At 43.1% G+C, this 21,091-nt stretch overlaps 1 long non-coding RNA gene and 4 other non-coding genes across 7 annotated transcripts; 1 reads left to right on the plus strand and 4 right to left on the minus strand.

The window, feature by feature from the left end:
* The first annotated feature begins 2,889 nt into the window (after positions 1 to 2,889).
* trnar-ucu (transfer RNA arginine (anticodon UCU)) lies at positions 2,890 to 2,981 on the plus strand. The gene is given in 2 exon segments: positions 2,890 to 2,926; positions 2,946 to 2,981. It is a non-coding gene; the product is annotated as a tRNA-Arg (tRNA).
* A 1,713-nt stretch (positions 2,982 to 4,694) lies between these two features.
* Positions 4,695 to 4,766, minus strand: trnaq-uug (transfer RNA glutamine (anticodon UUG)). The gene has a single exon. It is a non-coding gene; the product is annotated as a tRNA-Gln (tRNA).
* An 11,917-nt stretch (positions 4,767 to 16,683) lies between these two features.
* On the minus strand, positions 16,684 to 16,754 carry trnag-gcc (transfer RNA glycine (anticodon GCC)). The gene has a single exon. It is a non-coding gene; the product is annotated as a tRNA-Gly (tRNA).
* Positions 16,755 to 16,980: 226 nt separating this feature from the next.
* Positions 16,981 to 20,771, minus strand: LOC114430901 (uncharacterized). Of its 3 annotated transcripts, none has more exons than XR_003670023.1 (6): positions 20,614 to 20,771; positions 19,952 to 19,992; positions 19,760 to 19,815; positions 18,859 to 19,673; positions 18,344 to 18,446; positions 16,981 to 17,040 (listed from the first exon to the last, which is right to left on the minus strand). It is a non-coding gene; the product is annotated as an uncharacterized LOC114430901 (long non-coding RNA). The 3 variants fall into 3 exon arrangements; XR_003670024.1 differs by lacking the exon at positions 16,981 to 17,040 and having other exon boundaries at positions 18,167 to 18,446; positions 18,859 to 19,012; positions 19,575 to 19,673; XR_003670022.1 differs by lacking the exon at positions 16,981 to 17,040 and having other exon boundaries at positions 18,167 to 18,446.
* trnad-guc (transfer RNA aspartic acid (anticodon GUC)) lies at positions 17,303 to 17,374 on the minus strand. Its single transcript has one exon. It is a non-coding gene; the product is annotated as a tRNA-Asp (tRNA).
* Positions 20,772 to 21,091: the final 320 nt, after the last annotated feature.

A 21,091-nucleotide genomic window follows, 5' to 3' on the forward strand; every position in this document is an offset into this window, starting at 1 on the left:
ATTTCTGCCTTTCATTTGGGAATGCTTTCTTCCATTCTGGGATGCTTTTCATTCCAGAATGATGTCTTGCTGACTTCTGTTCCACTATACAGAGTGTTATTCGGGAATTCTGCCTATCATTCCGGAATACTGATGTCTATTCTGGAATGCTGCCACTTATTCTGGATTACTGCCTTTCATTCCGGAAATTTGAATTTCATTCTGGAATGCTTTTCATTCCGAAATGCTGCCTTTCATTCTGCAAGTCTGCTTTTCGTCCAAGGCGCTGTGTTAAGGTTGCAGTCTCCACTGGAGGACAATCCTGAGACAGAAACTGGTACACCCAAAGGATAAAACTCCCAGGGAGAAACACAGCAATATCATATATGCAGTCCAGTGCAGTGAGGAATGCTCTGATCTGTACATTGGAGAAACTAAACAACCACTCCACAGGAGAATGGCTCAGCACAGGAGAGCCACCTCCTCAGGACAAGACTCAGCTGTTCACCTCCACCTCAAAGACAAAGGACACTCCTTTGAGGACAACAATGTTCACATTTTAGACAGAGAGGAAGTCAAGGAAGCCATCTATGTTAAGCTGGTAAAACCTTCTCGAGGTGGTGGCCTCATCTTTTTACCACATACAAAGCAGTTATTTCATCCATTCCCAGGAAGTTTCACTCCAAGTCACATGCTAACAGCAAGAACAATGGGCTGTCTACCAGCAGTCTCATAGTCGTTAGCCAGTCAGTAGACACACCTGGCACAGGCAGCCAGATCATCACAGGTAATTATGGAAACATTTAGTGCTATTGTTTGTGAGTTTTATCCAGACCACCCACTGAGGTCTGCAACCACATATAAACCATGTTTCCCCACCAACAGATCAACAACTGATGAAGCTGCTTGGATGAGCAGTGAAACCTCTTCAGGAAAACTCTACAAGTCCAGACGCCTTACTTCAATCTTCTCTACAAACATGCCAAAGCAAACAGTTTTTACCAACAATGTTACACACTGAGTTTTGAAGGTCTTAACCACTAGTCTGGAATGTTTACGACATTTGTGAAAAATTGTGAATTGTAATTCACGTGTGTTATTACCCATAGACTCCCATGTTAAAATGTCCAACTTCACAGCAGAAATGAACATGTTTACAGCCTGGTACAAAAAAACATTCTGGTCTCAAATGATAGGTTGTCTTCTAGTGTCAATTGTATGGGGGGTGAATTTTTTTTTACAACTCACTTGTTTTAATTCAAAGTCAGCTTTATTGTCAAATCTGCTATATGTGCTGGACATACAGAGAATCGAAATTGCGTTACTCTTCACTCCATATATAACATGTAACTAAAAACTTGTGTAAGTGTAAAAAAACGTACCTACAATGAGGCACACACAAAATACAAGGCACAAAAATGAAGGCACAATGCAGTAAGAGTGCAAAAGATGTATAGTGCAAGACAGTGCAGTTGGCATAATGTAAACAGTCCAGGAATGGTTTAAGTTATAGCAGCTTATATGAGACTGGATGACATGACTAGGGTGCAAGAGAATGCACAGGGTAAAGTGGCTGGTGCACAGAGTTCCTAACTTGGGGGGGTTCTTTTGTAGAGGGAAGGGGGAGAAAGTGGGGCACAGCCGGGAGAGAGTTCAGCTTCCTGACAGCCTGGTGGATGAAGCTGTCCCTCAGTCTGCTGGTCCTGGCCCGGAGGCTGCGCAGTCTCTTTCCTGATGGCAGCAGACTAAAGAAGCGGTGTAAAGGGTGGGTGGGGTCTCCTGTGATACGGAGGGCCTTTCGGATGAGACGGCTGGAGGGAGGGGAGAGGGACGCTGATGATCCTCTCAGCTATGAGCAGCACTATGCAATGAAGCGTCTTCCTGCAGGTGGCGGTGCAGGCTCCGTACCACAGTGATGCAGCTGGACAGGATGCTCTCAACAGCCCCTCTGTAGAAGGTGCACAGGATGGATGGAGGGGCTCTGGCTCTTTTGAGCTTGCGGAGGAAGTAGAGGCGCTGCTGTGCCTTCTTGGTCAGGGATGCAGTGTTGTTAGTCCAGGAGAGGTCCTCAGTGATGTGCACACCCAAGAACCCCGTCGATGGTCAGAGGGGTGTGCTGACTGTGTGCTCTCCTGTAGTCCACAACCATCTCCTTTGTCTTCTCCACATTCAGGGAGAGGTTGTGGTCTCTGCACCACTCGGCCAGAAGGTGCACCTCATTCCTGTAGACGCCTTGCTTCAATCTTCTCTACGTATGATGACCTGGATGACTGAGAATCTTCATCAACATCTTCCTGTAGTTTGTTTCATCTCCACCGGAGATGAGACCCACCACAGTTGTATCGTCCACAAACTTCACAAAGATGTTGGAGTTGTGTATCTTTGAAGAAGAACTTGTTTCTGTCACAGCTTTTGCCTTAAACATAAGCATCTTGTTTGAAGACAAACTTTGACAAACATTGAAGGCCAGATTTTGGAGTAGTTGTTTGGTTTCTCCATTGTACAGAACAGAGCATGCCGCACTGCACTGGACTGCATATATCCAGGGGTGGCAGTAAAAAGCAGCTTCCCTGAGGGGAAACTCAGTGATGCTGTAACCTCTGTTATGCTGACTTTTTAAAAAAAAATACTTTAATAATCCCAGAAGGGAAATTGCTTAAGGCTGCTGCCAAGCAGTGTCATACAATGACCAGCACTGGAGGCAATGTGGGTCAAGGACACACAACCCTGCTCTACCACTGAGCCACTGCTGATGTTGCCTTCCCTTCTGGACTGCTGACTTGCCAGAATACTGACTGTTACTCCTAAATTCTACGTATAATTCCGGAATTCTGTTGACTATTCTGGAATGCTGCTGCTTATTCCAGATTTCTGCCTTTCATTCTAGGACAAACAAATGAACTGCTTTGTGGCTCTGTGGCGCAATGGATAGCGCATTGGACTTCTAGATTAACACAGGAGAAGTCATTCAAAGGTTGTGGGTTCGAGTCCCACCAGAGTCAAAGTGCCTTTTAACTTCCTGTGGTGCCGTCCTTCAGGGTGGATACAGCTCCTGTCCAGAGCTAGAAAAAAAGGACTGCACCCAGACATCCCGGAAAACAGCGTCTCTGCCCCCGGCTTTGTGACCGTACAGGTGGACAGAGATCTGACTGGTGTGAGATTTTGCTTGGCACAGAGGCAGCTAATAAACTGAAAGTTGTACCTTTTTCAAATGACATGGTGAGGAGGAGAACAGAAGATCTCTCAGCTGACATTCAGGCACAGCTGCTGGATAGACTGTGATCATGTAAGAAATTTTCCTTTCAGTTGGATGAATTGACAGAGCAGAGCATCTCCAGTGCTGCTCAGTTGATAGTTTTGGTGTGCTATCCCTGGAAAGGAGATATTTTGGAAGACTTTCTGTTCTGCAAGTTACTGCGCAGATAAAGTCTGTCAATCCAGAGATTAAAGCTGCTCACTGTATGCTGCTGAACATGAACATGCTGGATCACTCTGAGGTGCGATGGCTGTCGCAATGGCTGCAGCACAGAGCTCAAACTGTACCGACCAGCTCAGAGGAGAAGAAGAAGGAGCAACATCACATCAGGAAGGCCCTGCAAACCTGTGGCTATCCCAGCTGGGCTGTCATCAAAGCCAGAAAAACAAGACCCACAGACAACAAGACAAAGACAACAACTGGCTGAGGAAGAACATTGTCACTGCAGAACTGAAGAAGCTACTCGGGGGAGTGTTGGTCCCACTTAAGATTAAAATTTAGGGTGTTTTCACACTTGATCCCTTTCGGCCCTCTAAACGAATGCAGATCGATGACTCAGGATTTTTTGCTCTATTTAACTCTAACTCTATTTTCCCTGAATGTGCAGTAATTTAACCAGAAAACACAGGAGAAAGCCGACATTCTGCTTCAAGTGAAAACTACCCAGACTTCAGTGCAGTGGAGGAGTCTGAGAGCTCTAGTGGACCTGGTGTGAACAGAAAGAGGACTAAATTACATAAAACCAGTGACCCTGACATGATTTGAACATGCAACCTTCTGATCTGGACTCAGACGTGCTACCATTGCTCCATGAGGTCTGTTCACAGCTTCTGCTCTTCCAAGGACTCAGTTTAGCAAGACATGATCAGCTTGATGTTCATATATGTGTTACACATTATTACTAGATGAGCTGCAGTGAAACATCCAAGCCACCACGTCCCAGCACATATCAGAGATGCAGAACAGATGGAACAGTCTTATGGAGTGATGGAGGCCATGAAGCCTCCTAAAGCTTTGAATGGAGCTGAAGTCATGATGCACTGACCTTTCTTTTTATATAATGTCTCATAAGTATTTGTTATAATATTGCCCCAAAAAGTCAGTCACACTTGTGTGAAACCAGCCTGTCCAGTTAGGATCAACACTGATTGTGGATCAGTTTCAGCTGCTGTTGTGCAAATGGAACAGACAACAGGTGGAAATGAGAGGCAGTTATCAAGACAGCCCTATAAAGGAGGTATGTGTTATAATACTAAATTATGTCTTCAGCTACTTTTATACTCATTATTAATCCCAGATTAAGGTGTCATTTAGGAGAGAGATTTAAATTCTATCTTTATGTAACTTACACTCTGATAGTTATTCAGTTACAACATGCTGACTGGAAATCTGCAAAGTGAGCCCTGAATTTTTAGAGAAAGCAGAAAGGACACCAGTATTACTGTCCAAACTAAACTAAAGGTTCCACTGAGATTTGAACTCAGATCGCTGGAGTCAAAGTCCAGAGTGCTAACCATTACACCATGGAACCTGCTTCTCATGGGTTTTCTTCTCCTCCTCTACCCGGCCGACTGTCAGCAGTTTGACAAAGACTGAACACTTTGCATATCACTGTCCTCCATGAGGAGGCTGTCCTCCATGTCTAGATAAGGCTTGCTGTCTAGCAGCTGGGAGAAATGTCTTTTTGTGGCTGTGGCATTAGCCCAACATTGAATCATAAAGTTTATTTGTTGCATAACAGGAAGTGGTCTTGTATTAGGGTGTGACCCTCCTGAGAAGCAGAACCTCTCCTCTGATAATTGTCTCTCATTGGACAGATATGAAAATTAGCCTGAGCTATCCGGGCTCTACATGTTGTTACAGAGACTAATTCTGTGCAGACAGGTTAACTGAAACAGAGAGCATTGATTCAGGGTGAACTTCCTGTGTGTGCAGACAGTGGAGGTGGTTTCAGGTGTTATAAATTGGCATCCCCATGGTTCAGATGAAGAAGTGGTTCCAGTTCCTCACAGGTCCTGTGTTCAAATCCCGGACGAGCCCACATCTTTGAACTTCAGTAGATTGGATGTTTGCATTTACAGGATTAATCTTTATTCCAACTTAGACCCTGTAAACAGCTGTCTGCTCAAACTCCCAGCAGCAATCATTCTAGAACTGAGACCAAATCATCAACCGCAAGCTCTACTTCCGACTGTATCCTGGGGAAGCCACTCCACGCCTGTATGGACTCCCCAAGATACACAAGGAAGGAGTCCCCCTCTGCCTCCTTCAGGTGATGCTTTATGGCCTCTGATGTCACCTGGAGATAGTGGAGAAAAAACAGACAAAAGAAGTGAAAGAGGAGCATGACAACTAGAACAAGAACAACAAAAAGTTTCAATTACAATTAGGAAAACGATCAGAAAGTTGAATATGATGACAGGTATGATCTCTGCCAGATCCCCACCTTTGACTCCTGGAGAGTCTGAACGAGCTCCTCATTGTCAAGTATATTCCCCTTAGAGTTAGAGAGAAGCTCAACAATGCGGTCCTCGATATCTTTCAGCTGATTGTGGTCAGCATTGATGCGAACAATCAGCTTATTGCTCTGTTCCTCAAGATGTGGACTCTCAAGACGCACCACATCACTTTAAAGAGAGAAACAAGTTGAAGGGTAATTGTAATTTTCAAGGGTTTTGGAGGTAGAGAAAGGAGAAGAAAGGGGGGAAAGAGAAGGAAAAGGGTAAAGTTGTGAATGTGAGTCTTAAAGTTTGGTTAGAATTCAATATCTGTCTTGTGTCTACCTGAGCAGTTGGTCCTCCAGGCCAGACTCAGTCACAGTGAAATTGATGATTGTAACTTTAATACATTTCTGGAAAACAGAAAAAAATGTACATGCCAAAAGACACATTTTACATTAATCGAAGCCAGGATCACACACACTACAATTCTAATGAAACACTCATTAATTTATGAAGATTTAACTGTCATGTCACTCTGCATCATCAGTGCCTTTGTTTTTTCTGTCTAACAAAAACGCTCCTCAGACTTATTCGGCCGTTACAGTCACCATGCAACCCCTGGTTTGAATAAACACTGGAGTAAACCCTTGCATTCACAGGGTCCTTCTGCTCTCCTGGCTGGTGTTGAACAAAAGGGCATTGCACACAGGTGTAGCTGGCAGGTGATTTAATGTCTGCAGAAACATGGTTTGATGGCAGGCGTTCATTATACTGCCCAATATGTAGCTTCAATGGCAGGAGGATTCACAAAGGTTCTTGTGTGCGATACTGTTTTTATTCCAAACGTGTGCTTCTTGGAAAGCACATAAATACCTATTATAGTTGATAGCCGTTTGGGATTTTGTGAGCAAAGGTTTGTTGAATGTGAATTCCAAGACTCCATAGTGACCTAACTGTCTCTGGTGCACACTTGCTGATGCCAAGTGTATTACCTACAGCATTCAAGGAAACATGATCAGACATGGAAACACAATAAAGAAGCAGTGAAAATATCTTAATTTAGTGCAAATTTGCAATGCTGAACGAGCTGGTTGGTGTCCTTTCTACTGTATGAAGGGAAGCTTGGTATTGTTGCGTTAGGTATGCTGGGGCGGAGTCCAGTCTGTGACTTTGTCTCTGACTGTGTCTGAAAGGAGGTTCTATTTTCATAGAATACATATGTCCTCTGAATTAATTTACGCCACCTGATCCTGTGGGTCGATCATAAGAGGCCAGCGACGGTCTTTGGTTACCAGGATTCCATTCTCTGTAGATACAGTGTCACAGGGCAACCCTTCAGTGTTCCACTGGAGGATGTCATATGGATCACTCAGAAAGTCGATCAGGCTGAAGGGGGAACTGATGGGTATGTTTAGCTTCTGACACTGCTTAATCCACTGGGGAACAAGAGTAAACAGGGTATATGGTATTAGCTGTTTTTTCACAATATGTTTCTAAAAAAAAAAACTCTAGACCAGGCTCACATTGGCCATACCAGCTGCACACTTTATCACAGAGGCCCTAAAGGTTTTAAACCATCCCATCACACTGTACCTACCAGCTGTCTATGGTGGGAAGTGAAGGCTCCATAGTAGGCAATGCAGGCAGCTGCAATGCATACATTTCCCACAACACTGTTGATGTCCTGCTCAAGATTTGCAACATTTTTTTCCCAGCGTATCTGCTGTCCCCCAGAGCAGAAGTCAGTTTCCCTGCTCTGTCCTGTCGAGCCTGTGTCAGAGCCATTTTGTAGGTCCTTCATCTGATCCTCCACCTCCTTAAGTTGTTGTTGCTTTTCCCTTAGTGTTTTCTTGGTTGTATCCAGCTCTGCCTGCGTAGGTAAGGGTAGCGGGAGAAGAGTATGCAGACCAGTCACACAGAGCGGTGCATGGCAGATGAATAGCCAAAGTGACAAAGGAACAGACAGCAGACTGTGAAGAAATATTGCAAATGTGCATGTGTATCAGTAATGATAAACTGCACTCTTTATGACTGACCTGTGCTTTAACCACGTTTTCTCTTTCTTTGGAGTAAAGATCCATAGCTATGACCCACATGCACAACGACCCGCAAGCTTTGGACGCCTTCTCCACCTAAAAGCAGCACATGATAAAGTATTACACCCAGCACACTGAAACAAACTGTGTCAAATTCCATCTATTTTTTCAGAATATATATCATTAAATCTACATAGCCTACAGTACAGTGGATAAAGGATGTAAATTACATTGCCATTCCAATACTGACATTATGACATTTACTACAAAACTGCCCAAGTGTCTGAACTCTAATCTTTTTTTACTTTAACTAAAAGAAAAGATAAGAGAAGTTCTGTTGATAGATCCGATAGATCATGTCCAAATGTTGGACATGAAATTCAAACAGACCTTCTCAGGTAGGAACTCAGAGTTGTTGATGTATTTTTGCAGCTTCAGCAGGATCTGAGGTTTGCTATTATCCTTGTCATAGTCTGTCAGATGCCTAAGGAAATTGAAATCTCCCAGTAATTGCTTGGCAGAGCTCCAGTCTGGTCTGTAAAAAATAAAGCAATATTAGTGAGAAACTCTGGAAAAAATGGGGAGGTCAAAAACGGTCAATTCCCCTTGTTTCTTCTGATCCCTTCCCGAGTTGGTTTGTGAGGAAGGAGTGGATAAATTCTGGTCTCAAGATTACAATTTATTGAACAATGAGGCAGATTCTGAGTCACAGAGCTCTGGGTTGTTGACCACAAAGAACCAAACAAGAACAACACAAGAACAGGACAACCAACAAAAACAAACAACCACACAGCAACAACGAGCAACACAACAACAACTGGACATGGAATTCACACATTGATATACCCCATGGGCGTTCCTGCCTGCCGGCCCACAGGGGCATCTACTATCCCCCCTGCAGACCCTGGGTCATACAGCGAATAGACTATTAGTGTTTATTCCCTAATAAGGTAAAGCTCCAATTCCTCAACTCTCATAGGTTGTGAGTCCGATCTAGGAATGACCATAACATGGGCACTCAGGAGAAAAACACATTCCTTTAGAATCTGGCTTTTATCAGGTCAGAGGTGCTGCTGTCCTTAGTCTGAATTTATGACCATCTCGTACCAAGCGGAGCTCCAGAGAGCAGAAAAACAACTGATCTCATCTGCCACAGCCTGAACTGCAGAAAACAAAGTTATATGACACACTATGAAATGACTTATTAATACATTCAGTATCCTCAAATTACTTTGATTTTCTATAAAACTTCCTAACACATAAACACTTATGAAAATCACATTATTAAGTGATAAACACATTTAAACATGAATACTTCATGTTAGGGGCACACTCCTATATATCTGAACACACACTGCAGAATCAATTCTTTCACCCTACACTAGACAGGCTGATTTCACACTGTGGCCAGATCAACCTGTCTCTGGCAACAGATTAAGTACCACAGGCTTTTAAACTGCTGTGATCTCCAACCTCACCTTTATTTCTAAGATATTTCAAAGGGTGGCTGCAAGTCAGTCCACCTACAGCACCGGTCTGAAGTGTTCCTGGATTAAACAATAATCTGTTAAATATCACAGACCAGAGTGAAATCAAGTCCTTTTGAGGCAGAAATAAGCCCCTGGACTCACTGTGGGGCCACAGTCCCTTTTTGATGAAAACACCAGTTTTTGAGGTTTATTATTTTAAAGGGGTCTTCATGTGCTGGCTGCATCATAAGTTCTTGTTATTTAATGATAGTTAATTATAACTTCCTGGACCTGCAGACTCTTTGTCTTCATATGGGCTGAATGAAGGGAGACTATAGCACAGATTTGACATGTGTGACATGCTTTCCTACCATGAATGGAACAAGTCAAGCAGCACATGATGTGTTTGTGTAACACTGGAGATGTTAGCTGTACATGTGCAGAACAAAGACATGACCCACAGCAGACCATCATGTCCTTCTGATCAGTTTATTGAGTCTGTTTGTGTCCACTGCTTTCAGTCTGCTGCCCCAGCACACAACAACAAACAAAATGGCACTGGCAACCACAGACTCATCAGCAGCAAGTTAGGTGATATTCAGGCCTTAAAAAATCCTTCAAACTTGGCACACATGTATAAGGCCTTCCTGCGATTGAGTCCTGTGAATTTGGTGCCTGTGTGTCAAAGTATTGCTGAGAAATTGCTGGAAATACGGTAAATCAGGTTTTCTTCACTGGAAGGAGGCCTGAGGTGTGTCACAGAATTGCTGAGTTAGTGCTGGAAATCATGTTTGGATCCCTACAGGGTCTCTGTAGGACCCAGAGGACAGAGAGTCCCACAGTGCAGACAGGCCCCCCTCTCAAAGGGGACAGGCAGGACATCTGGCCGGGGGAGAGGGAGGGGCCGGGTGGAGGGAAAGACAGTGCAGCAGCTCATTCTGCTGCAGACAGAGGGAGAGAGCAGACCACTCTGAGAGAGCTCCAGCAACTGTAAGTTAAGCTAGTTTCTTCTTCATGCTAATAGCTTAGCATAGATCCCTGTGCAGGTCAAAACAGCTCATATTACCAGTGTTGATGCATGTACTTTTATACAGCTTCAGTGATTTGATTCTGCAGGATCTGTAGCTGTAAAATTACAGCTGAAAAACTTTTCTGTAGCAGAAAAAGTCAAATGATTCAATCTAGGCCACCTGCATTGCTGCATTAATTTCAGATTGCAACCTTTCTCCCAGTTTTTCTTTGATGTCAACAGGCATCAAGTAGAACCAGAGCTGATATATTAATGCTGAATGAATCTTGAACCCCTTTTTCTTTCAGATGACAAAGCCTAAGCAGATGCTTACATGTCCTGTATGTGGTGGGACCTTCTGGTACGTCTCCAGGCACCTAATGAAGGCCCACCACATACAGAACACACAGGAGTGCACCCTGGTCAATGGTCTGGCCACAGGCCATATAGCCCTCGGCTGTGTGCAGTGCCAGTGGGGACGGCCTGCACCAATTGCAGGGAGCTGGTGGCCAAAAGCCGGGCTCTTCGGGAGAAGCTGGCACAGCTGGAGGTGAGTGAAGGGTAACAGTATGGTTTCAGTTCATAGGATTAGACTGATGAAGTATGTGTAGTATGTGAAGCTGGGATTGTGTGTGTGGAGTCTAGCATTACCCAGCAGTGAGGGAATCCTGTCTCTGGCCAGGCGGATGCAGGTCCCGAGCGCCTCCCGGCTCACCAGCTGCTGCTGCTTGCGAGCCTTTACGGCAATCTGGTGCCCCAGGATCGTCCTGTTAAGGTCCCGTTACATCTTTTTCAGGTAACTGAACAGGACCCTGTGCCTTGAGCCGGCTGTGCTGCGGAGGGGGGTCTCAAATAGCCGATATTTTGTGGCCCCCCACTTGACATCAAAGGTTTTTTTTGCATATTTATACAGATTCTGGCCAAAAAGCCACCAAAGGAAGGCTAAAATGCAGACTTTGCCTCCGGGTGGACAAAGAGAGGAGTGACACACCCTGGAAGTGTCAGGCTGTGATGTGCCCCTCTGTGTTGTGGTGGACAGGAACTGCTTTTTCAAGTGGCACAAATAATGTGTGTGCCACCTGAACTGTATATAATACTTGTAAATAGCTGTACAAAAAACGCCATAAGGCATTTCTGCATTCAAGGGTAAATAGTTGTAAATAATTTTGTTTTTTGCTACATTTGTACATATTTTTTGACATTTACAATTTGCATAAGCATTCTAAGTTATAAAAATGGTTTGTTAAACATGTTTGTGGTTTGCACAGTAAAAAATCTAACTTTTTCCCACTCGGATTTTATATTTTTTGTGTGATTTTAGGTCCAGTGTGTTAACACAGTATGTCAAAATGAAAAAATAACACCATAGTCACACTTGTGGGGTTGTACTGAAAAGAATGACACTAAACAAAGCAAGGTGAACCATTTTTAAGCTGAAATATAAAGAAAAAATTAAAAGTAGTCAAAAGTGCGTTTCGTCTTCTGATCCAGCGGCCTCTCTTCTTGCGTTTTCCCCCCTTTTCGGATGTGGTCTTCACGACGGGGTCTAGGACGCCGATGCACATTCAAACTTTGTACTAATAAATATTTCTCATTCAGTTCGCTGAGTCTCTCATGATTGAACTGTTACTGAGATCCATCCTGTCCAACAGACAGGCAGCAGCTCAGAGGACAGATGCTCCACAGACAGGTGCAGCTTCCTGACAGCTTCCACTTGTGTGTGTGTGTGGCTACAACCAACCTGAAGACATAGATGACATAGATAAATGGTCAAATATGCACTGTGTGTTCAATATAGGGAGAGGAACTTCTCCATTTTTCTGTTATGTTCACGTACATTTCAGAGGGAAATACTGTTACTCTACCCAATATTTGTACAACTTTAAAGTTACTTTTAAGCGTAAGTTAAAACAAATATTAAAAGATCAGGTTACACTAGTGGGTCAGTCTCTGAGCAGTGTGTAATATGAGTTGTTATATCCCCTAAAATAGTAATCTTTCCCTCTTAATTTATCACATTTCATTCATATTCAGCATCCTTTTGTAGCACATATATCTTCACACACTGCCACTGTACACACTTACAGTTAAAGAAAAGCTGGAACTTTATTCATAAATAAGTTTTTAATGTCTTTTCACATAAGGCACTTCCTCATGTTACTCAGACTTTTCCTAGTAGCTCATCAGGGAAATGAAACAGCGCCATCTCAAGTCCAACAGGAGTAGTAAGATAAAGTAGTAAAATAGTAAAATAAAAATAAAACAGGTTAGAAATTCTAAACGTTAATAAACATTCAAGTAAAATCCAGGCAAGTGAAGACTGATAGTCATATATAATACAACTAAAACTGTGTGCAGTAAAATCTTGTCTACTATAAATCCAATATGGGTATAATTACAAGACAGTGCGTTAGATTGTCTGATCTCAGAGGGAGGAGTTGTACAGTTTGATGGCCACAGAAAGGAATGACCTCCAGTGGCACTCAGTGGTGCATTTAGGAGGGATCAGTCTGGCTACTGAAAGTACTCCTGTTCCTCAGCAGCACGTGGTGCAGGAGTACTTTCAGTGCCAGACTGATCCCTCCTAAATGCAAATATATATAATAATGTTACCTCCATTAAAGTGCTGATGCTTAATGACATCCTGTCTATTTACCTGCAAACAATATATATCTTAAAGAGGAGTCTTCACAGTGCAAAATGTTTGAGTTTGGCTCACGTCCTATGAAGTGGCCGTTTCACCACAACCGGCCACGTAGTAAGCGTAGGTGAGACTTTCTGATGCGTGTCCAGCTGAAGTGACTACAAAGTCCTGCAGGTCCGAGAACAACGTTTATTTTAATTCAACATTCCAGAGAATGAACCCAATCCACTATTGGGTTTATGTGATGCAGACAGGAGGAAGGCCACTGTCGTCACCTCCAGCGTCTCTCACCCACCCTCCTTCCTCACCAGCTTTTTGACCAATCTGTCTGTCAGGACTGACAGGTAACTGCAGCAGCCCCACAGGGGTAATGGTTGCATCTTCATCCTCCTCAGTGGTGCAGACAGGAGCGGGGCCACGAATACGTGCAGACTTGGCTCTTAAACGTGTTTTGAGCGTATCTTCCTTTGACTGAAATATCAAGCATGTGAGAGAGAAGACATTAGAAGAAGGTGGTTAGTACACACACACACACACACACACACTACCTTGCGTCTCTCATCAGCGAGCCTCATCTTCTCATCAATCTGTTCTCTGGTGCAGGGAGCTTTTTTGCCCCTCAGAGACTTAAGTCTGGCAGGGTACCTTCGCCGGAACCCTTCACTGTCATCCAGCTGACACACACACACACAATGTTACATATTTTATCATAGCATTGATATTGTGAATGAAGCATGCTAACCAGGTGCCCACCATGATGCTGTAGGCCTCTCCTGCGCCACTGCCGGCCTCTCTTTGCCCTTCTATGATGATTCCCTGCTGCATCAGTTCCTCCAGGATCTCTCTGGCCTTTGGACGGTTCTGTTCTGTGCCATTTTGCAGCAGCTGACCTGGAGCAGCAGACAGAACATAAACACATTTTAAGACACATGTTTTCTCTCTCCAGCCTGTGTGGAGCACATCCTCACTGTGCTGTGTTTCTTTGTTTCCCTCACTTTCTGTGACGCTCACTGATGTTAGAGGAGGAAGGTTACTGGGCACTGTGTCGGGTAAGTTGGGGATCTCTGTGTTCTCCATCACCACCCCGCTGTCCGCAGTGCCCTTCGACACAGCAGAGTCCCTACGACCGCTGAGTTTACTTTTAGTTTCCTCCTGGCAGCACACACACACACACACATTATCACAATTTGACAGCATCCTGAATCCCAGACGTGACGTTGTCATGGTGACATCATCATTGTGTTGACATATTGTCATGAATACAGTAACTCAGCGACAACAATGATACACTACAAAGAGATTGAAGTAAATTTTGCCAATTTTTGCTGGTGTAAATGTAGAACCAGAGAAAATCTGTCACGCTTTCATTTCAGAGGACAGGTATAATTTATATTTAACTAAATCTAACACTAAATTAATTTGTAGTTTTTTTAATTCAGGTTAGTCTACAAACATTTTAAGGTTTATTATTATGTCAATGCCCGTTTTATTTATATATCACATTTATAAGGGCATTGCCCACCAAAGTGCTTAACATTAAAATACATGAAATAAACTCAAACTAATAAAATACATAAAAGAGACAAACTGCAGTAAAATACAATAAAACAAAGATACAATCATGAAGCATAAAATCCCCAAGAGCTGCCAATACTCAGGCAAAGGCCAAGATTATTAAGTATTAAATTGTTTCATTCAACTTATCCTTTTGTTAGTGACATGTTTTAAAACATAAATATTAGCACTATGATGTGATCATTTTAAGGGCCATTTATTCACATTTATGTTCCATCCTGTAATTTGATTGACTGATTTTATTGATAGTGTTGTATGAGTTAGCAGAAGTTTCTCACTTAGAGTTGCTAGTTTTGGTTAATAATGAATGAGAATCAGCAGCTAAATCATTGGTAGGATACAGTACGTAAATCTCTGTAACACGTCTCCACACACCGAGCCTACCTCCTGCACCTCCGCGCCTACCAGCGGCTCAACCGCCGTGTGCGTCGAGCTTAGGCATCCCATCTTCACCTCACAGCAGCGGTATGAAGTGAGCCCATAAAAAGTCCTCAAACATGCAGTTTAATCAGATTTCTTTCTTCGTGTCTGTTAACCGTGCAGCCCAGCATTCCCTCACTACTCGGACTGTTGTTTGTCTCCATGGACCCGCCGCGTTGCTAAGGGCGCCGTTGCCACAATAAATCTGACCCCGGTTAAAGAGGCGACACCCAAAAGAAGCTCATGGTGTCACTGAGGGCGCCACATGTCACACTAGAGGTCACATTGGTCCACCTTATCAGAGAGCCCTGCTTTTCTGTGTCCTGTCCCCCAGTCACAAAAACTGCTTTCCAATTTTAGTGCATTAAAAAAACCCTCCTAGCAGTAGGTGTCAAAGCTGCACCAGTGGCCTGTGCTAATGTAGGAGGGGGTGCAATCTGCAGATCTAAAACCAGACCTGCCAAATCATCAAATAATCGACTGAAGACAATCTGCCCAAAACTGCAGTGTAGTTCCTATAAACGGTGAGATCAGACTCTAGACCAACGAGCCATGTGTGACATCTCTTTTTTCATGTTTCAGTCAGTGGAAGAACAACACAATGTTCTTCTTAGTTTGACATTGGTAAAGTTATGAACAAAGATTTCTTTTAGGAATATAAAGCCGCTGCATTGAAGTTCATGGCCCAGCTGAACCACTTCTCAAAGAAGCTTCTGTAAGTTTCCCAGAACAAAGGAGGAACTTCAATATTAATGAAAGATTCACATGTTTATGTGATGCTCAGGATCAACATGAGTGTTATGTGTGTTTGTGTTTTTTAACCCTATAGGAGGGCAGCTTACACGTTCTGAAGACAGGAGCCCAGCGATGTGGGGGTTTCATCCAACTTAATTTGGTATATTGAAATGCAAAGGTTTATGTCCTGGAGGAATGTTATGCACCTTACTGTTTCTATTTCTGCTGCATTTATTGGATGGAAAACTCAATTTAATTGAGTTCATCCAATGAGTATAGGTTAAACAAATGAGTGATATTTAATCACAATAAATATACAGCAACGCAGTGATTAATGTGATTAAATTTGTAATCATGTGACGGCACTAGTTCAAACGTTTGCGTTCAAAGAACAGATGACCTACCAGTGGATGTCATGGTCATGGTTTTCTGCAGAAAGTCTCGTTCGTTTTCTAACATGGCAACCTTCTCCTTTAGAGTTTTCTGTCAACAGGCTCTTGTTCAGACTTTTGCAACCCTCACCTCTCATTAAAGCTGGTTTCCAATGATGTGTGTCTGGGTGTGTACACACTGCCCATAGTTACTGACGGAGCCACTGCGTCACACCCCAGCTGATACATGACCGCACCAGGTGACTGCTGCTATGACCCATGTTGGTTGTCAGCGTTCCTTCCATTCCATTACAGCAGCATGAAAACAAGGTCCTGAGCAGCATAACAATCGATAAAGTAGAAATAAAGACTATGTACAGAGCAACCATAAGACATGCAGATATACAGATGAGAAATGTACAGAGATGTATTATGTCCTGTTATGATATCATGAAAAACTCTGAGTATTACACTGTAGGTGAGGATGTTATTGTCAACTATGCCTGTTGACATCAGACAAAAACTGAAAGAAAACTAGAAAGTGGTAAGTGCTCTTGTTTCAAATGTGATGTGCACTGTACCACTGAAGCTCGTCTGTGAAGTGTAGTGCCTCTGTGTGTATGTCACAGTGATGTTAACAGAAGTCAGATAGGTCTGTTAACACATATAAAAACAACTTGCTGAACAACAGCATAGATGTGAAGGTGAATATATGTCCCCTCACATGTTCCTCAGTTAAAAGGGTCATTGCATTGGCCGGGAATCGAACCCGGGCCTCCCGCGTGGCAGGCGAGAATTCTACCACTGAACCACCAATGCTGTGAAAAGCTGACATCTAGTGGTGCCATCGCAGGTTGCAGCCTCCTCATTCCAAAATCAATCCCTCCTCCACATAAAGTCAAAAGTTATAAATTCACTTCATTACATGAGCGGTTGTGTGTAATGACGCGGCTCACCAGCAGAGGGCGTGTGACGGAGCAACAAGCAGGAAACTACAGGGGAGAAGAGACACAAGCATCCACAGATCAGAACAGACACTCAGCTCTTCTCTCTGAGACCATGATGATACCGTCACATATCACTGCACATGTTTTTGGCTGCACGTCTGGAAATGAGAGGAGACAGAACATTATCATACATGTTGCATAAGTAAAGTCACATGACATGCACCACTGTAAATAAAGGAAATCACATATTTTTAAGACTCTTAGAACACAGAGCCCAAGAAATAATATAATCTAAAGCTCACAAGACACAAGACGAACAGAACAGAACAAATACTTTATTTATCCCAAACTGGGAAATGTTTTCTATTGCAGCAGCAATGTACAGGGTCAGTATCATCCTATCTGCTGGTAAAAGTCTTTCTCCCCGTCGGGGAATCGAACCCCGGTCTTCCGCGTGACAGGCGGAGATACTATCCACTATACTAACGAGGAATGCTGACAACCACCATCTGTCATAGCAGCAGCCACCTGGTGCGGTCATGTGTCAGCTGGGGTGTGACAGAGTGACTACGTCAGTAACTGTGGGCAGACTGCAGGTGTGTGTGCACCCAGACACACACAGGTCCCAGCTGAGAGCAGCCGGACCTTCCTGTCCTCCTGTCCATCGCTGTCCAAGGTGAACCGACACCACCAGACCACAGGGCCATTATTTATTTAGCAGGAAAGAAGAAGATGCTCTGCAGCATTCAGGTGTGTTAACACAGTGCAGAGAGAGGAAGACATGAACAATGGTGTCAGAGCAGCAGCTGTTGCTGCATCAACCTGGAAATCAAACTATTTATTTCCTAAAACAACCTAAAAACACCACACTGTAAAAAAAAAAATCTGTGTATTTTACGGTAAAATACCAGCAGCTGTGGTCGCCAGAATTTTACCGTGAAAAATAAGATGTGGACGTATAACAGATTACAGTAGGACTTTTTGATAACCGCACATTTTACAGTAGAAGAATGTTGTGTATTTACAGTAAATTACAGGGAATTATACAGATGTACTGTAAACCTGTTTACGGCAGTTTACCTTAAAGTTACCAACCATCATGTGAATCTGGTTACAGTTATTTTCACTAAAAACAACGGAAATTTGCATTAAAAAATACACACTCCTGTAGACCTAATTACAACACATCTCAGTAATAAAGCAGGACACCTGTGTATTATATTACGGCACTTTATTTAAAAAGTTCAGTTTTACGGTAAATTACCGGCAGCTGTGGTTGCCAGGATTTTACCGTAACAAATACATTGTGATGTATATGACTACATAGGAATTACGTTAATTTTACAGCACAAGTTAAGCTGACTCAATAAAAACATTTTCAGCCTGCTCACATAGCAGTGCCACAAAAAAACAGGCCAGTTGCCCATCAAGAGTATGAAGAGTAATCAGTCCAAACCTCACCCAACAAGCCAGAGTCAGTCAGAATGTCTGGAATCTGGAACCTGTGTATTGTCTCCACTTCTGCTCAGACTGCTTGGATGTTGTCACTCAGGCACAACCCTCTCTGCACACACAAGAGAAAAAAGCAATGCTTTAATAATAGTACATTCATAGTGACACAGCCTTCTAGTTCAACTGAGCTCCATGTACTATAAAGAAACCACAGCACTCACCAGCAATCTGAAAATATAGGTTAGTTGGACAATTTTATGATAAAATAAAGTATGGAGGTAGAAACGTACCCACGTCTACACTAAGGTAATATCAGTGTTCCATATATGAAATGTAAAGGTGAACAACATGTGTAATACCCACATATACCAAAGCAAGAAACGTTTTACAACTGACAAAAATAGACCTTGAAGCATCGATGTTTTGAACTGTCTTGTCTCATATATGTTGGCGGGCTTGTAATCAGCCTTTTCACCTGAAACAGATCAAGGTTTGAGACATTTTATCCACCTAGTGGTGCTCACCTGTATTTGCAGTTGACAGACTTGTCTGGCCCATTGTGTCTTGACGTGACTGGCGGTGTCATTGAGAGGCTGCTGTTACACTTTAGAAGAAGGCTGACGAGCTGTTGGATCATTTCAGCTTGAAAATCCGAGCTCTTGGCCAGGTGGCTGTCAGCTCATGCAGACAGAAAACAGATTAAGGTTGGTGTCTTTTCATAGATTGACACAACCTTTAATTCAACTGAATTTAAATTAGTTTAACAGTAGGGCCTCTTTGGCCATCAGAACTGTCTCTGGGTGCTTTACATGGAAGCAGAGCCCAAGGAAGCACTTAAAGGCAAACTGGCAGGAAACAATGATAAATGGAGCCAGTGTTCTTTTCCTATAGGTCATATGTGGGCAAAATATTTGGCAAACGCAGTATAACAAGAAACATGTTCCTTTACCATCATAAAACATTTGAAATATTTACTATTTATTTAATTATTTTAGTCTTTTAAGTAATGTATGGTAAAAAGAAAACCCACAGAAGATCGGAAGATTTCAAAGCAAAGCCTCCTTCCAATAATGAAAACCTCAAAATAAAGACCGGAGATCTAGGCCCTGTGATGGACCGGCATCCTGTTCATGGACAGACTCCAGGAGATCTTCATCTGTGCTTGTGTTTACCCATGAACACTCCGTATAACCAGATGATTTACATGTTTTAAGACAGAGTTAAAAAAGGGAGGACTTACTTTGAACAGGATTGTGTTGTTATTGTAGCTTCTCCTTGATTTCCTTGCAGCTTGTGCCCTCTGATGAACATGAATCCCTCTCCTCCTTCTCTGCTGATGCTGTCATAGGACACAGAAAAACACAATAATTTATACCAAAAAATGTAAAACACAGCTTGATACATTTAAATGAATTTGAATCTCACCTCAGTCCTTGGTGTGACGTGGGGCCTGCAAGTGGTTTTTAACTGTAATGCCTGAACTGTAAGAGAGAAGACTCCTAAATATGAGCAACACCACGAGTCAATCTGAATAAAACCTTAGTTAGTATCTGAAGCTACTGAGGTTTAGTTAAGCTAGCTTCAGACAGTCACACAGTCGCATCTTGTTTTACTCACTCTCCACTTTTGGGCCCTTCTCTGGATTTATCAGGAAGAACCTGTGTGGAAACAAGAATTCTTGTTCAACAATTGCAAATTGATCAGTTGTAAAGGAGAAGAAAGTGTCTGTTTCCCTCTGAAGGAACTCCAGTGTGGAGGCCAGGGCCACAGGATGGTGGACCCTGAAGGTGTAGTAACTGCCCTGCAGTTTAAAAACAGAAGAAACTTACAACTCTAAGACAAAGGTCCCTTCAGTTTCCTGACATACATATATCCAGGGGAATGAACCCGTTTCTCTGCTGTAACACCTGAGAACCGTGTCCGTGACTCTGTACATGTCGCTTGCTGTCTGTTTCCTTCTTATGTGGAAGTAAATGAGGATTTCACTTTGAACATGCGTGTGCACCCTCTCATGGAACAAGTCACCTTATGTTGTTTCAAGTGCGCTGACGGACTCACACAACTGTATCGCGCATTTATAAGAACTTCCAGCCGACTCGATAGCAGCTGGGGCACGAACAGCATTTCAGCTAACTAAGCTAAAAACAAAAGGCCTCACATAAGACAGACAGTTCTTCTAACTTTCGCTTCCTAACCGCGAGCAAGTCTTATTTTAGGAACAGAGAGGAGCTTCCTTCGTGACTATTACTCTCAAACAGCGTAAATTCAAGTATACTTACAGACAGCGGCACTAACGTTGGCTCCAGTACCAAACGTTGTCAGGAGTCAAAGGCTAAGTCCTTAAAACCAGAGCTCCACAGGCTCCGAACCCACCTGCCTCTGTTCCTCCACCTGCCTCTGTTCCTCCACCTGCCTCTGTTCCTCCACCTGCCTCTGTTCCTCCACCTGCCTCTGTTCCTCCACCTGCCTCTGTTCCTCCACCTGCCTCTGTTCCTCCACCTGCCTCTGTTCCTCCACAGGCTCCGAACCGTTTTCTCCCTGCATTTGATTTCTTCTTCGCCTTCTGCGGAAACGTGGTGTAGTAACGTATAAGCGCCCCCTGTGGTGTGGAGTTTGAGTTGCAGTATTTGATCTGGGATTAGAGCTTCAGTATATTTAAATAAGCATATTAAACAATTAATAAATGACAATATATATTGGAAGTATAAATAAATAATATAGTCAAATATTTTAAGTAAAAAAATAAACATTTGTGTT

Source organism: Parambassis ranga, unplaced genomic scaffold, assembly GCF_900634625.1.
Source record: "Parambassis ranga unplaced genomic scaffold, fParRan2.1 scaffold_31_arrow_ctg1, whole genome shotgun sequence".
In the NCBI taxonomy this organism is placed as follows: domain Eukaryota; kingdom Metazoa; phylum Chordata; class Actinopteri; family Ambassidae; genus Parambassis; species Parambassis ranga.